We start from the raw sequence: 13,845 nt of genomic DNA, 5'->3' as shown, positions 1-13,845 counted from the left end.
CCCTCAAAGGCAGAATCCTGAATACGGCACAGCCTCAGCATTGCCTAAGGTGCTGGAAAAGCAAGTCTTAGGACAGCAGAATGGTGTGCTGCTCTAAAAAAGCATCACAGATCACGACTGGGATTTAGACTTCGATGAACAGGCAGGACAGAAGTCAAGGCAAACAGGTAGAATGAATTATATTTTATGTTTGTGTGCCAAGAGGCAAGTTAGAAAAAAGACAGAAGTCGAAACGTGAGACAGCAGACATAAAAATAATGCAGATGTAGGAAAAAGGCAAAACTAAGTTAAAAAATAAGCAAAGCTCACAACCAGCTAAAATGACTAAACAAAACAAAATCCAGGAACTTGGGAGCACTAAACTCTAGGCTTTCACAAAGAGAAAGGAGTACAATGCCACAGTGAAGACCTCTAGTTAGTCCCCTCTATTATTTCCAGTTCCCCTCCCACCACGTGACTAAAGCATGATTAACAATACATAGCAACAGACCCTGACAGAGGAACCAGGGGCAACATGCAGTCAAAAGGAGGAGCAACGAATGGCAGCATCAGGCACAGATCAGGAAGCAATCTTGGAAAGGCCTCAGTCATCACAGGACTCCCTGACACACCCACACAGGACCAGTTAACATATTGGCATACTGGCCAGTAAACCCAATCTTTACATCTTTGGGATGTGGAAGTAGAACTGGAATACCCAATGAAAAACCCAAACGGACAAGGGGGACTTTATCAAAGGCATTGATAAAGTAAATCCAGGAGAAATCCTTTCAGTTTAAGGGTGAATCACATACTCAAGAACATCAGTGGAAATTAAGGGCAAGAGCATTTAAGACTAAAGCCAGGAAGCACCTCTTTATGCAAAGGGTTGTGGGACTCCGGAACAAACTACGGAGACATTTGGTTGAAGCAGAAAACTTGACAACCTTTAATAAATATCTGGATGAGATATCGGGACAGCTTAGTTATTAGCTAAACAAATGAGCTTGATGGACTGAATGGTCTCCTCAAGTCTGTCATTTTGTTATGTTTCTATATGCACATTACGCTGAAACAGTGATCAGAACAGGATTCTGCTCTCACAACTGGAACTGTGAGGCTGCAGCACTGATTGCAGTCCATCCATGTCACTTCACTGTAACATTCAATTCAATTCAAGTTATTTTTATATAACTTTTTACATTGCTCAGAACAATATATATATTTACAAAAATACACATAAACTGTATAAGTTTATGTTACGTTTTTTCTTTTGCAGCCTTTCAGGTTCTTAGGACTCCTAACATTCTCAAACCTATTAATCCAGTTCAGAGTCACTGAAAACCAGAGCTTCTTCCAGCAACTCTGGGTGCAAGTGTTGGGCCATCCTGTGTGCAGACATAGATTGGCAAAACCCACACACTTCTGATGATGTGGGACGAAACTACAGATGTAGCAATATCATGTATCCTTCATGCAGACAACAACCAAGCACAGGATTCCAACCTATATAGCTGGATGCATGGACCCACACCGCTAACCACTGTGCTGCCACGTTACCCTCCTGACAACTGTAATGTAGAGAAAAGCCAAGCAAAATGACACCTTTTATTGGCTAACTAGAAAGATTACAATATGCAAGCTTTCGAGGCAACTCAGGCCCCTTCTTCAGGCAAGATGTAATGTAACAACTGTAATGTAAGCAATGTAAGGTGCACTAAGGTAAACGAAGCTAATGGAAGCTATCACATTGGAAGAGGAAATTCAAGTGCCAACTGGTGAAGACTGAAAAGGTTATTATCACAGCTACTCTTTTAATGTGCATTACTTGGAGGGTGTACCCTGCAGTAGAATGGCATCCCATCCAGCATTACTTCCTGCCTTGTACCCCACTCTGCCACAACTGCCTCTGTTCTACATAAACCTGAACTGGATTAAGTGGGTTTGAAATCAGACGGATGGATGGCTACTAGTGACTGACTGAGAATTTCAATTGCCATGATACTTGGGTCTTATTTGAGGAGGAACGGAATTAGCTTAATATATGACCACAACTGGGTGGCACGGTGGCGCAGTGGGTAGCGCTGCTGCCTCGCAGTTAGGAGATGAATATCCTTCCTAAGCTTCTCTTTTCTCATTTTTTAAGCAACTAGATTCAACCATAACCTCATTTATTTGGAACTTAAAACATCCATGTATCCAAAGAGCGACCCTACAAAGACCTAAGGCAGAAGGTGGCATGGCTGTATCTAACTTTCAGTTTTATTACTGGGCAGCAATCATACAAGCTATAAAAACCTGGACACAAATAGATGAACATACACAGGCTTGATCTGCAATAGCAATAAAATCCTGCAGTACTTCTTTATATTCCCTGCTTTGTGCCCCAATAAATGCAAGTTATCGCAGATATACTAATAACACAATTGTGCTTCACTCACTCAGAATATGGAACCAATGTAGAAAGCATTTTAAGATGGAGAATCTTTTATCTGTGACACCTCTGCATGAGAACCACCTTTTTCAACCCTCACAAACATATGCAGTTTTTAATATCTGGAAAACATTATATATAGACAACATCTTTGCATCCTATGAACAATTATATTCCAAATGTAACTTTCCACTAACACATTTCTTTCACTATCTTTAAATTAGAAACTCTGTTAAACAGAACCTGTCTGATTTTCCTCATCTCCCACCTTCCTCTATGCTGGAAAAAATATTGCTCAGTTTCAAGGACTCAGTCAGCATTTCTGTAATATATAAAACCATTTTACAGTCCCTCCCTTTCAAAGATCCAAGAGGACAATGGGAAAAGGATCTCTCACTCAACATATCAGAAAAGGAGTGGAAGGTAGCAATGCAGAGAATTCACTCGAGCTCCATATGCGCAAAGCATGCAATTATTCAACTCAAAATTATATATCGAGCACATCTGTCTTGCTTAAAACTGTCCAAAATGTTTCCAGGGCAAGATCCAACCTGCGAACGCTGCAATCACGCTCCAGCCTCACTGGGTCACATGTTTTGGGCCTGCACCAAATTAACATCATTCTGGACAAAAATTTTTAAGTGCCTTTCAGACAGCCTTGTTGTCACAATCCCTCCTAATCCACTAACAGCTGTGTCTGGTGTACTCCCAGAAGGGCTTAAAGTGGAGAAGGACAAACAAACTGTGATTGCCTTCACTACACTATTGGCACGCAGACTTATTTTGCTAAATTGGAAGAATCCTAACTCTCCCTTTTTAAGTCAGTGGGTAACTGATGTTTTATATTATTTGAAATTGGAAAAAATCAAATTCTCAGTTAGAGGATCTGTGCAGAACTTTTTCAAAACCTGGCAGGATCTAATCAATAATATTTTAGAATAAGCTCTTAAAGCACCGGGGAAGTAGATTCTCTTTCCATTTCTTTTCCTTCTCCATTTATCTTTATCCGCCTAAAAAGGAACAATGGAATATTGATTCCCTTAAATTTGTAAAGAATGCAGTTACACTAGTCAACGGCCAAGGCACCCATCAGCCTATGCCACAGGGGCCCTACTTTGTTATTGAAAATGATTTATTATATTGGGTCAGTGAGCACGAGGGGGGGATGCGGAAGCTGTTGCTAATCCCATGAACTTTCCAGCGGCAGGTTTGTGAGTTAGTGCACACCCACCTCCTAGGAGGCCACCTGGGCACTGAGAAAACCTTAGAGCGTATCAAGCTCTGGTTTTATTGGCTGGGAATTAACAAGGAGGTTCACCGCTTCTGTATGTCTTGTCCTGAGTGCCAGCTGTGGCAAATTCCTAGGAGGGACCGTGCTCCTCTTGTTCCCCTTCCCTTGATTGATGTCCCGTTCGAAAGAATAGGGGTCGATATAGTAGGACCCCTGGAACCCTTGGCCCGAGGACATAAGTATATATTAGTCCTCGTGGATTATGCAACCCGATATCCAGAAGCTGTTCTGTTGTGCTCAGCTAGCTCTAAAGCCATTGCACGGGAACTGGTAGGGGTCTTTTGCACGAGTTAGCATTCCTATAGAAGTCCCTACGGACCAAGGGACGCCGTTTACCTCAGAGATGTTCAGGGAAACGGTTAAGTTACTTAAAATAAACCACTTAAAGGCCGCAGTGTATCATCCTCAAACCGACGGTCCAGTGGAGAGGTTTAGTGAGATTCTCAAACAGATGCTTTGCAAGGTGGTCAGCGGGGACAGAAGGAATTAGGATCAGCTCCTCCCCCTCGTACTCTTTGTCTACAGGGAAGTCCCGCAGGCCTCGACAAGGTTCTCACCCTTTGAATTATTATATGGACGACAACCCTGGGACATATTGGACATTTTAAAAGAAGGTTGGGAAGGAGAGGCTCTTCCTTTTTACTAATATTTTGGAATATATTGCGCAGTTACGCAATAGATTTGAGAAAATTCATATTAAAAAGTCACATGGAAGAGGCACAAGCAGCACAGGCCCGCTATTATGACCATGGCACAACGCTCCGGGAGTTCCAACCGGGGGATCGGGTCATGGTGTTGTTTCCCACCTCCCATTCTAAACTACTTGCCCATTGGCAGGGCCCATATGAAGTTAAGAAGAGGAAAGGGCTCGTTGACTATTTGGTGAAACAGCCCAATCGTCGGCTGAGCGAGCAGATATATCATGTGAATCTGCTGAAACCATGGAAAGAAAGGGACCCTGATCCCTCCTCCGGCCAGCCCCGCTCATTCTTTGCTCAGACCAACACACTTAACTTCGGCTCTAACTTAAATACCTGACAGAGGTGAGAGCTTGAAGCAGTTATCTCGTCTGTCCCGGAGGTGGTAGACAAAAAACCCAGAAGGCCTCTCTAGTTGCCCACGACATTGTGACCAAACCCGGGGTTTATAGTCCGAGAGCGCCCCTATCATCTTCCTGAGGCAAAGAAGGCTGAAGTGGAACTTGAAATCAAGCACATACTGGACTTAGGAGTCATAGAGGAATGTTATAGTCCCTGGTCCAGTAAGTACATCCGTAAGTGGAAGAAGTTCGAAACCACCAGGACTCTTCCTAGAGCTGGCTGGCCATCTAAACTGAGCAATCGGGGGAGAAGGGCCTTAGTCCGGGAGGTGACCAAGAACCCGATGGTCACTCTGTCAGAGCTCCAGAGGTCCTCTGTGGAGAGAGGAGAACCTTTCAGAAGGACAACCATCTCTGCAGCAATCCATGAATCAGGCCTGTATGGTATAGTGGCCAGATGGAAGCCACTCCTTAGTAAAAGGCACATGGCAGCTCGCCTGGGGCCTCATGTATAACACCGTGCGTAGAACTCACACTATAACATGGCGTAAGCACAAAAGCAGGATTGTGCGTACGCACAGAAAAATCCAGATGCAGGAATCTGTGCGCACGCATACTTTGACGTTCTTCCACTACATAAATCCCGATCAGCGTGAAAAGTAACGCACGTGCACGCGCCTTCTGTCCCGCCCCAACTCCTCCCAGAATTATGCCTCTTTGAATATGCAAATCAATATAAATAGCCTTCTGTGAAAAGATAATGGGAAAAGCACGGGAGAAAATATAAGAATTTCAGCGAATACCAAGTGGAGGCAAAGGAAAAACGTACTATTTGTTGGTTTAAACAGTGATATAATCAACAAAAGAAAGTTTATCGAGTGACAGAGTGTCGGAAAAACTCGAAAGATCAAATTCACAAAGTCACACAGTGCCCGAAATAAAAAAGAAATCACATATCAAAGTCGCTGTGAAAAGGCGAGTCGTAGCCCACCGTCTGAGTGTCATATGAAAGCGTATTAGGGTACAAACAAAAAACATAGGCACACAGTGGGAAAAAAGCACGAAATGTCAACTTTAATCTCAAAATTTCCACTTTAATCACGTAGTTTATTTTGCCATTAAAGTAGAACATCATAAACTTCATCTTAAAATCGTTTATTTTACTAGTTCCTCAAGTAGCACGTTAAATGTTTTGTTCTGTGTTTTATTTTCTATGTGCTCTATGTGTGTGAATCACTACGTGCTTCCGTTCTTTCTCTTTCTCCGACAGGACACAGAATGCATTACATTCGAGATATTACAGCTCTCTGAATAATTAAAATACTGAGATGTATACGTGATATCATTTTCATGATGATAGGAATGAAAGCATGTTATTAAACATGGGAACACAGTGGCGCAGTGATCATATCTCACGCAAGAGGCTTGCTGCACCATGTGTGACCTTCGATGAAATAATTTATTACAGAAGTACTGTCTCTTTCAAACGTACTAACCTCCAATTCCTGTCCATACTTTTCTTTCTCCAATCGCCACACAATCAGCTCTGTAATAGACGTTAAGCCATTTGTAAGCTTAGAACGCTGATTCTTCAAAACTTTTAAGGAACACTGAAATATCTTAGTAGTACATGTTTAATTATTCTATCTGTCTATCCTTCCAGTGTCGCCTCAGCACCAGCAAGAATACAGCGCAAGGCAGGAGCTATCCTTGAACTAGCTATAAGCTGCGGCACCGTGTCCTCACATGTTTAATTATTAACAATACAGATTATTTAAATGAAGTTAAAGTTTTATCTGTATACTATAAGCAACATATTTTGCTGCATTTCATCTTAAAAATGATATTGTCATCATACGCGCTTTATAAAGTAGCGCAGGTTGTGCAATATTATAACTGTAGTGTAAGTTTACAGTGAGGTGATTGTACTTATAAGTACAAACAGTTCTACAAGGAGCACTTGATGGACTGATTGAGTTCTTGGGATGAAACTGTTTCTGAAACGCGAAGTCCGTACAGGAAAGGCTTTGACGCTTTTTGCCGTGGTTAAGGTAGTGTGTAGCCTACTTGAAACTGTATACCGATAATTCTCTTTCCGATCATCTGCTGCTGTGATTCACACTCAGATACAGTGATATAAATACTCCGAGTGGTGCAGTGAGAGTAATATGGAAAAAGATGATCCGCAGTGGCAACCCTTAACGGGAGCAGCAAAAAGAAGAACAAGATGCAGTGAGCGTAACAACGCTAAAGCAATTATGGTATTTGGAATACTATGGCTATTCCCTGGCCCATTATATTGCTACAGGTTAATTACAATCAGATGCATTACACTAATAAACAATATGCAGTTAATTTCAGTGTATTTATAAAGCCGCGTCAGGAATGTGGAGCTAAGAAAGAAAGGATGAGCACACAGGAACAGTAGTTTGACCATTCTGTGGACCATTATGTTGCTACAGGTTAATTACAATCAGATGCATTAAATTTATGAACGATATGCGGTTAATTTCAGTGCATTTGATAAAGCCGCCGCCGTGGATGTGGATCTAAGAAAGGGTGATCACACAGGAATAGTAGCACTGCTTTAACGCTGGGTGCCGCCAGTCTGCAAAACCGAGCAGAGAAATTGCGTACGCCAAGGTATGAGTTACCGTGGAAATGTGCGTGGCTTTACGCCAAGTTTAGGTTTTATACATCGCGATTTGAGCGTGGAAAGGTTCGTACGCAACATTTCTGTGTGTACGCACCGTTTATACATGAGGCCCCTGGAGTTTGCCAAAAGGCACCTGAAGGACTCTCAAACCATGAGAAAGAAAATTCTCTGGTCTTATGAGACAAAGATTGAGCTCTTTGGTGTGAATGCCAGGCGTCACGTTTGGAGGAAACCAGGCACCGCTCATCACCAGGCCAATACCATCCCTACAGTGAAGCATGGTGGTGGCAGCATCATGCTGTGGGGATGTTTTTCAGCGGCAGGGACTGGGAGACTAGTCAGGATAAAGGGAAAGATGACTGCAGCAATGTACAGAGACATCCTGGATAAAAACCTGCTCCAGAGCACTCTTGACCTCAGACTGGGGCGATGGTTCATCTTTCAGCAGGACAACAACCCTAAGCACACAGCCAAGATATCAAAGGAGTGGCTTCAGGACAACTCTGTGAATGTCCTTGAGTGGCCCAGCCAGAGCCCAGACTTGAATCTGATTAAACATCTCTGGAGAGATCTTAAAATGGCTGTGCACCGACACTTCCCATCCAACCTGATGGAGCTTGAGAGGTGCTGCAAAGAGGAATGGGCGAAACTGGCCAAGGATAGGTGTGCCAAGCTTGTGGCATCATATTCAAAAAGACTTGAGGCTGTAATTGCTGCCAAAGGTGCATCGACAAAGTATTGAGCAAAGGCTGTGAATACTTATGTACATGTGATTTCTCAGTTTTTTTATTTTTAATAAATTTGCAAAAACCTCAAGTAAACTTTTTTCACGTTGTCATTATGGGGTGTTGTGTGCAGAATTATGAGGAAAAAAAATTAATTGAATCCATTTTGGAATAAGGCTGTAACATAACAAAAGGTGGAAAAAGTGATGCGCTGTGAATACTTTCTGGATGCACTGTACAGTATATATATATATATGTGTATATATATATGTGTGTATATATATATATATATATATATATATATATATATATATACACACACATGTGTATCATCTATACCACAAAAACAGAGAAGCATGGAAGACTAGAAACCTATCTGCCTCCTTTGATATGCTGTAAGCACTGTTGAGCTGTCAGTTGACACCTATAAGGCATTTTGTGGAAGTGGCCGTGATGGAAGACACTTAAGAAAGAATAGTTAAAAGACTGATATAATGAATTGTAGCCTGCACTCTTACATGCAGCAGCTAGAAAAGACATTTCATGGAAGACTTGAGGAAAAGTAATAATGAGCACAAAAGAAGAGAATGCTTGTTCTAAAGCATGTTAGACTGCAAGAAGTGATCATTTAATCTGAAAGATTGTCTGGCTGTCATGAGGTTCCAGTGGCAAGGACACTGCCAGGGTGGTACAGAGCAGCATAAGATCACACTGAGAGGAGTGAAAACAAAATCAGCAGTAGAACAGTTCCTGAGTAGGCCAGTGTGAGAACGGAGGGTTTGCTAGGGAGTGAAATGCCACATGTGTGCAGGAACCCAGGTATGGCAACATGTAGGGGTATTAGTATATGACAGAATGAGAAGTAGATTGGGTGGGAATATGTAGTATCCCCCCAGGATGCTAGACAGTGGACACTAGAACTAGAAAGTATGAGAGATACCTCTTTCTCTGTCAGGGGAGAGACAGAGATAGTCAGGCCAGGGAGGACTAATCAAAGATGTCAAGATGTTCCGGTTGCGATGGCAACACTTAAGCACTTGCTCTGTAAGTCTTGGCCAATTTGCCCATTCTAGAGTGAGTCCGGGATCAACAATGTCCATCATGACTGCTAATGGGCAGTCCATAGTCTCTGACTTGCTGGTGTGGGCCTGTCTGGTTCCCTTTATGAGCAGAAGCCTGAGAGATCACTTCAGGGGAAACAAAAGGTACATCTGGAGTTATGAGACATAGTCCTAGCCTAGTTTCCCTGTAGCACAAGTAGGGTCTCCTTTAATCGTAAATATGTTTGATGGGCTTAGCCAAAACTGATGTTTTTTTAAAGCCATATCATGGCTGACAAATTTCTGGGTTAAAGATTAACTAGTGAAAGAGAGAGAAAGAAACCATCATCAAGACAAATAGTGAGAAGGAGAGAAGTGAGGTGAGAAAGGGATGGCCTGTTGCGATTTTTGCGATGGGCAGGCCAATTGACCAGGTAGACAGGGATTCAAGATCCTATTGGAGAGCCGCAGTGGCTGCAGGTTTTTGTTCGAACCCAGTTACTTAATTAGAAGTCAGTCCTTACCAATAATTGATCTTATTTAAGTACATGGTTTGGCTAACTAGAAAGATTATAAAAGGTGTCATTTTGCTTGGCTTTTCTCTACATTCATAATGGCTAACACGGTACAGCACCCTAGTACTACAGTACATGGTTTGTTAGTTCTGTAACTCCACCATGTCAGTTCATTCTTAAACCATAGATTTTTTTTCCTTTCTAATGAAACACGTATCATCCAAGTGATTTGAATCCTAAAACAGATTAGTAATTTTCAGTTCTTGACTTTCTCTTCAGTTTCCTTCTGAGTACTTCATTAAACCAAATAGTGAATGATGAATATACACGGGTGGAAATGGAGACAAGCTAGATGTAGAACTGCTGGTTCTTTTGTCATTTGCAACTTATTGTTAATAAGGAACACTTAAACCAATGAATACCGCTGTTTAAGACTAAAATAAGCAATTAAGGGTTCAAAATCTTAACAAGCAAGACAACTAAAATCTAGCAGAAAAATGTCACTTGAACATTAAGTGCTTCATCAGCAATGAATGATTTCTCATGAAGCAAAAACCTGAAGCCACTGTGGCCCTCCTGGCCCAATGTTGCTCTGCCCTGATTTAAAAGGTAAATAGCACTTAAATTAAATGAAGTAAATTAGTAGCAAAACTAGTCACTAATTAAGAAAATGGTTAGAATGAAAACCTGTAGCCACTATGGCTCTCCAGGACCGGAATTGGTCACCCCGTTCTATAGCCACATTCAGAATGACAATATGGTTTTATTTTCATCTGCTTGCTTATGTTCTGTTCTGTTATCCCTCCATTTTACAGTTCATCCTAAATAAACACAACATTTTTAAATAATTTGTGCTCTGTGTCATTATTTAGGGTTTACAGTTTTGACACAAGAGAAGTTCTTTGTGTTACACTACAAGTTTAGCCTGTGCTAGCTTTATACACCACATATGCTGTATATGTGTATATATCTATATACGTAAATAGAGAAAAGGGTAGCACCTTGGTTGGTAGTACTGTCCCACAGCCCCACCATCTTTGTCAAATATGCACATTCTCTCTGTGGTTTTGATGTTTTTTTCTGGGTATTTTGGTTTCCTCCCACATCTCAAAGGTGTGCAGGATAGATTAAATGATGACTGTAAATTTGTCCTGTATGAATGAGTAAAGGTACGTGTGTGACTCTGCGCTGCGATGAACTGTTGTAATATTCATTGTTGGTTTCTGCCTTATGCCTGATGCTGAGGCTCTGCCTCTCCACAATGCTGGTTTCTAGAAATGAATTACATGTCATTGTGTCTTGAGATGGATGACTAATTTAAAATTAAACCTTTCAATGACATAGTGACAGTGATGAGAATAGTATGTATTAGAGTCACTGGCTTTCCCTAAACTAAATGTGCAAGCTGATGTCTGAAAACTTGCAATGACTTCTGATTCTCACAGTACTGTATTTAGTGTATCTCATTTGAATGGTTGCTTTTATATGGTTCTTATTGGAATGGTTGCTACTTTAAAGGGAATGACAGAGGAAATCTAAACCAAAGCATGCTGAAGTGGAACGACAAAGGTGCCACTTAAGAAGTGAAGTATAGTAAGTAAAATGTAATTGAGTGAATGTGCCCCAGTGCATTACTGTCTTTTCAGGAGCTGATTTTTACATTGTGTTTGTTATACCTTCAGCTTCTGTTAACCATATATTGGATGAAGAAGTTAAAAATGGACATCTGGATAAAGTTAATTAAAGTGTAATATGCCTTCTCAGTCACATTTGGCCCCATATAAAGAGCTAAAGGAGACTTCATCCTGCTGTATACACAAGAGCCCCCCTTCTCCTTTTTAACCTACTGCTATATAATCATTCGGCAGATGTGTATGTGTGTGTTTTTCAATTGAATTTTATTTGTATGTATTTTTCCATCCATCCATCCATTGTCCAACCCGCTGAATCCGAACACAGGGTCACGGGGGTCTGCTGGAGCCAATCCCAGCCAACACAGGGCACAAGGCAGGAACCAATCCCAGGCAGGGTGCCAACCCACCGCAGGACACTGTATGTATTTTTTTCACTACAAAATCATTTAATGCAATCCAAGTAAATCCCCTTATGTAGCAAACTTCTATGCGCAAGCTCAGAATGCTGCACACATATACAAGTACAGTATGTTAAAAACAGAGCACATTACATGAACAAAATTATAAAAAATAGTGCTGTACACAGAATATGGATATTCAATATATAAATATTTGGACAGAGACAACTTTTTTCTAATTTTGGTTCTGTACATTACCACAATGAATTTTAAATGAAACAACTCAGATGCAGTTGAAGTGCAGACTTTCAGCTTTAATTCAGTGGGGTGAACAAAACGATTGCATAAAAATGTGAGGCAACTAAAGCATTTTTTTTAACACAATCCCTTCATTTCAGGGGCTCAAAAGTAATTGGACAAATTAAATAACTGGAAATAAAATGTTCATTTCTAATACTTGGTTGAAAACCCTTTGCTGACAATGACAGCCTGAAGTCTTGAACTCATGGACATCACCAGATGCTGGGTTTCCTCCTTTTTAATGCTCTGCCAGGCCTTTACTGCAGCGGCTTTCTGTTGCTGTTTGTTTGTGGGCCTTTCTGTCCGAAGTTTAGTCTTCAAAAAGTGAAATGCATGCTTAGTTGGGTTAAGATCAGGTGACTGACTTAGCCATTCAAGAATTTTCCACTTCTTTGCTTTAATAAACTCCTGGGTTGCTTTGGCTGTATGTTTTGGGTCATTGTCCATCTGTATCATGAAACGCCGCCCAATCAATTTGACTGCATTTAGCTAGATTTGAACAGACAGTACATCTCTGAACATCTCAGAATTCATTCAGCTGCTCCTGTCCTGTGTCACATCACCAATAAACACTAGTGTCCCAGTGCCACTGGCAGCCATGCACGCCCAAGCCATCACACTGCCTCCACCGTGTTTTACAGATGATGTGGTGTGCTTTGGATAATGAGCTGTTCCACGCCTTCTCCATACTTTTTTCTTGCCATCATTCTGGTAGAGGTTGATCTTGGTTTCATCTGTCCAAAGAATATTTTTCCAGAACTGTGCTGACTTTTTTAGATGTTCTTTAGCAAAGTCCAATCTAGCCTTTCTATTCTTGAGGCTTATGAGTGGCTTGCACCTTGCAGTGCACCCTCTGTATTTACTTTCATGCAGTCTTCTCTTTATGGTAGACTTGGATATCGATACGCCTACCCCTGGAGATTGTTGTTCACTTGGTGGGCTGTTGTGAAGGGGTTTCTCTTCACCATGGAAATGATTCTGCAATCATCCACCACTGTTGTCTTCCATGGACGTCCAGAGTTCACCAGTGCTTGCTTTCTTTCTCAGGATGTACCAAACTGTAGATTTTGCGACTCGTAATATTGGAGCAATTTCTCGGATGGGTTTTTTCTGTTTTCACAGCTTAAGGATGGCTTCTTTCACCTGCATGGAGAGCTCCTTTGACCGCATTTTGTCTGTTCACAGCAAAATCTTCCACATGCAAACACCACACCTCAAATCAACTCCAGGCCTTTTATCTGCTTAATTGATAATGACATTGCGATGGACTTGCCCACACCTGCCCATGAAATAGCCTTTGAGTCAATTGTCCAATTACTTTTGAGCCCCTGAAATGAAGGGATTGTGTTAAAAAAATGCTTTAGTTGCCTCACATTTTTATGCAATCGTTTTGTTCACCCCACTGAATTAAAGCTGAAAGTCTGCACTTCAACTGCATCTGAGTTGTTTCATTTAAAATTCATTGTGGTAATGTACAGAACCAAAATTAGAAAAAAGTTGTCTTTGTCCAAATATTTATGGACCTAACTGTATGCATGTCATTTTCTAAACCACTGAATCCAGACCAGGCTAGTTAGGCGTGAAGTCTATCCCAGCTAGCATAGTGCAAAAACACAGGAACAAACCCCGGATGGGACGAACACACAGACAAACACAACCACACACCAAACACACACTGGGACCAATTCACCAACCCCACATGTCTTTGGATGGTGGGAGGAAATTGGATCATCTGAAGGAAACACAAACAGACACAGGGAGAACATACAAACTCCAAGTAGGGAGAACCAAGCAATGACACGAGCCATGGTCTCTTTACTGAGAGACAGCAGCA

The sequence above is a fragment of the Erpetoichthys calabaricus genome, chromosome 2, assembly GCF_900747795.2.
Source record: "Erpetoichthys calabaricus chromosome 2, fErpCal1.3, whole genome shotgun sequence".
Classification (NCBI taxonomy): Eukaryota; Metazoa; Chordata; class Cladistia; order Polypteriformes; family Polypteridae; genus Erpetoichthys; species Erpetoichthys calabaricus.
Note: the sequence above shows the minus strand (reverse complement) of the source record.